We start from the raw sequence: 4,192 nt of genomic DNA on the forward strand, positions 1-4,192 counted from the left end.
GAATCGTCAAAACAATCCGTAAATGCTGAAAGTGAGTCTCAAGAGAAGGGCTGTAAACGAGAATATCATCGAAAAATACCAGCACAAATTTACGAAGAAAGCTCTGAAATATATCATTCATGAGGCTTTGAAAGGTTGAAGGAGCATTAGTGAGTCCAAAAGGCATTACCAAGAATTCATAATGGCCATCATGTGTGCGAAATGCAGTTTTTGGAATGTCATCGTCACATACCCGAATTTGGTGGTAACCGGATCGGGGGTCCAACTTCGTGAAGACTCGAGCTCCTTTCAATTCATCAAGAAGTTCATCCACCACTGGTATTGGGTACTTGTCCTTGACAGTGATGCCATTTAAAGCTCGGTAGTCGATGCACATCCGCCAAGTTTCGTCCTTCTTGCGTACAAGTAGCACCGGTGAGGAATAGGGGCTGCAACTTGGCCGAATCACCCCTGTTTCAAGCATCTCCTTTACGATCTTTTCAATTTCATCTTTCTGGAGGTGAGGATATCAGTACGGTTGAGTGTTCGCTGGTGGCTTGCCCGGAAGGATTGGAATTCGATGGTCATGTTGCCGAGAAGGAGGAAGACCGCGCGGTTCAGCAAATATGTCGGCAAATTCAGTAAGCAATTGGGCAAGATTTTGATCTTCAATTTCTATTTTCTTCCCCTCTGGTTGCTGCTGGAGGTGCATCAAAAAGCCACCATTTACCTTGTGTAAAACTTTCTCCATTCGTTGGGTCGAAACAGTGGTAACGTTGCTTCCGCGCTTCCCGCGTAGGATGATCTGTTTGCCCTTACAGTAGAATTTCATAATTAATTTAGAAAAGTTCCAAGAGACATCACCTAGTGTAGTCAGTCATTCTATACCAAGCACTGCCTCATAGTCATCGATTAGTAGGAGGAAGAAATCAGTGATAATTTCTTGGTCTTGCAGTAATAGTTTCACCTGCGGGCATCTTTGGTCGCACTTTAGGATTCTGCCGTCGGCAACCTTTACATCGAACTTGCTACAACCTTCAATATGTAGTGCCATCCAACCAGCAACCTTACTATTCAGGAAGTTATTAGTGCTACCCGTGTTGATGAGAACAGTGATCGGCTGTTGTTTGAGAAGGCCTCCAACTTTCATCGTTTGCGGATTTGAGTAGCCGGCTAGTGCGTGTACCGTAATGTCGGTCGGCTGTGGCTCTTCTTCCATATCTTCTTCTTCATATTTAAGGTTCTCTTCTAGATGTTCAATGACCTCTTCTTCTACTGGTTCAATCATAAGAAGTCTACCTTTTTTACAGCGATGCTCGCGGCTCCACGGCTAGTCGCAATGCCAACATAACCCCTTCGCAGATCGCTCTCGAAATTCTTCTCTTGTTAACCTTTTCGGTGCAAGGACTCGGTTGATAGTAGGGGGGGCTGAGGGCTTTAGTATTGTAGGTCGTGGAGTGATCCTAGTCCTCCGGGATTCATGGTTCAATCGCTCCTCTTGAAGTCGTGCGAAAGAGATGGCTGTCATAAGCGTGTAAGGTTGTCGCGCCTTAACTTCTCCCCGGAATGGTGGAGGTCATCGCAATGCCAATAACTGTTTTTCAGACCAATCACGAGTTTGATTAGATAACCTTTCAAACCTGGTCTGGTACTCCTGAATGGTGGAGGTTTGTCGGATCTTTGCTAGTTGTCCGTCAATGTTCTCGTAATAAGTTGGTCCGAAGCGGATCAGTAGTCCTTCTTTGAATTGTCGCCATGAAAGGACTCCATAAGTGTGTTCAAACCAGTCAAACCATTGTATGACATCCCCTTCAAGATGTATAGCTGCAATTTCCACCATGGATGCATCTGCAGTTTTATGGTACCGAAAATATCGCTCCGCACGCGAGATCCAACCAATTGGGTCTCCTTCTTCCCATCTAGGGAAGTCCACTCTCATGCGCGAATAGTTGGGGTCGGTCATACAGCCTCCCTTCTCTTGAAAGTTATCTCTTTAGGCATGATATGATTGGTTAGAGCTCTCTCCTTGATGTGATTTCTTCGGGCTTGGTGGTCGGCCCAAACTGAATTCGGTAAGGAGAGTCTGAATCTTATCCTCCATTTGTGCCTCAAAGGCTTCAAATTTAGCATTGATTGCCTCTTCAGATGCCATAGTATATGACTCCAAATCTGTGATGTTAAGATCTCTCTTTTGTTGACGGGTCAAAGGCATGTATAGGTTTGATAGAAATCAGTGAAAGTTTGCTGCAGAATTGTGTTGTCTTGTAAGAGCAGAATTATCGTCGAAGAAACAGCGGTTTCTCGACGAAATCTCCACAAAAAATTTGAGAGATTTGAGGAGGGAATTGAAAGCAATATCTCAGTTTATATTGCAGCAAGGATGTCCAATTTAATCACGAAAATTTCGGTAGTAACAGCAAGAAAATTGGTGTAAGTTGCGATAGCAGAATTCTCGTCGAAAAATTTCAGCAACTTACGATGAAAATTTGCAGCAATATAGGAACGAATTTTTTTTTTTTTTTTGGATTTTCTGATAGGGATAACTAAATTGCAGCAACAGTAAGGTAGGAAACCAGAACCTATTGCAATTCACAGGGAGATCAAAGGATGATCTGCGGTGGTGGAGATGATGACGGAATTCGGCGACGATCTATTAAGCAATTGTGGGAATTGCTTTGGATGGTTGTGGAGGGTTGATGGATAGCTGTGGAAGGGCAGCGAGACGCCAAGAATGCTGCTCTGATACCAGGTGTTAGAACCCTTGCAGATTCTAAACTTGGGGTTGATCTCTTTAGGGGATCGGCCTCCTTGGAACTCTATAGGGGTTCCTCCCTCCAAGTTGCTGCTCAAAGGCTGCAGAAAAGATTCATCTATTGCTTAAGAAAAGAGAAGGAATACATGACTATTTATAGGGCTTCTAAACCCTAACTCCTAATAGGACTCCTACTTAAGACTCTTACTTCTAACCAACTCCTAATAGGACTCCTACTCAAGACTCCTATTCCCTTACAACTCCTAATTCTTCTCTAAGAAAAAACCTCCTACATGAATGTCCCTCTCAATTATGACTCTCCTAGCTAGAGTCCTAATAGAATGTCCCTCTCAATTAGGACTCTCCTAGCTAGAGTCCTAACAGAGTCCTAACAGAATGTCCCTCTCAATTAGGACTCTCCTAGCTAGAGTCCTAACAAGTTAATCACAAATCCGATTCCACTTCTCTTATGAGCATGACCCTTATTGGCAAGGATCATGTTCAAAGACTTGCTACCAACCTCAAATTTTTCTAAGGTTTCTTTGAGTAGCAAGTTTTCCTTTTTAAGTATTTCTAGTTCATTGTACAAGGAGTTAAACTACTATTATGCTTAATCTTTAATCTATCCAAATCACTAACAAGAGAAGCATGCTCTTTTTTTAACAATTCATATTTTTTACTAATTAATTTGTATTCATTAAATAAATCATGAAATACACTTAATAATTCATCAAAAGATAAATTTGCGTCAATTGAATTACTTACCTCATCTCCGATAGCCATTAGTGCATAGTGAGCAACTTGCTCGGTGTTGGTTGGCTCCTCTTCTTCGGATGCATTTGAATCGTCTCATGTTGCTTTGAGAGCCTTCTTCTTTGGTTGCCTCTTCTTGGCTAGGGGACATTTGCTCTTATAATGTCCCGGCTTCTTGCATTCGTAGCATATTACTTGATCTTTCTTAAGTTCAAATTTATTTTTAGTATCATTTTTAAATTTATTTCTTTTTATAAATTTTTTGAATTTTCTTGTTAAGAGTGTCAAATCTTCATCAAGGTCCTTATCACTTGAGTTTTCTTTCAAGTGGTCTTCTTGGGTTCTTAGTGACATATCCTTCTTGTTCTTTGGAAGAGTATCCTCAAGCTCTTTATGAGCTTTACAAGTCATCTCATAGGTCATTAGTGACCCAATTAGTTCTTCGAGAGAAAAATTATTTAAATCTTTGGTCTCTTAAATGGCCGTTACTTTAGGATCCCAACTCTTTGGAAGGGATCTTAAAATTTTATTAACAAGTTCAAAATCCGAGAAACTTTTACCAAGTCCTTTTAGACTATTGATGACATCCGTAAATCGGGTGTATATGTCTCCAATGGTCTCACTCAGTTTCATCCGAAACAACTCATAAGTGTGTACTAAAAGATTAATTTTTGACTCCTTCACTCTACTAGTGCCTTCATGAGTCAC

The sequence above is a fragment of the Musa acuminata genome, chromosome BXJ1-10, assembly GCF_036884655.1.
Source record: "Musa acuminata AAA Group cultivar baxijiao chromosome BXJ1-10, Cavendish_Baxijiao_AAA, whole genome shotgun sequence".
Lineage (NCBI taxonomy): Eukaryota > Viridiplantae > Streptophyta > Magnoliopsida > Zingiberales > Musaceae > Musa > Musa acuminata.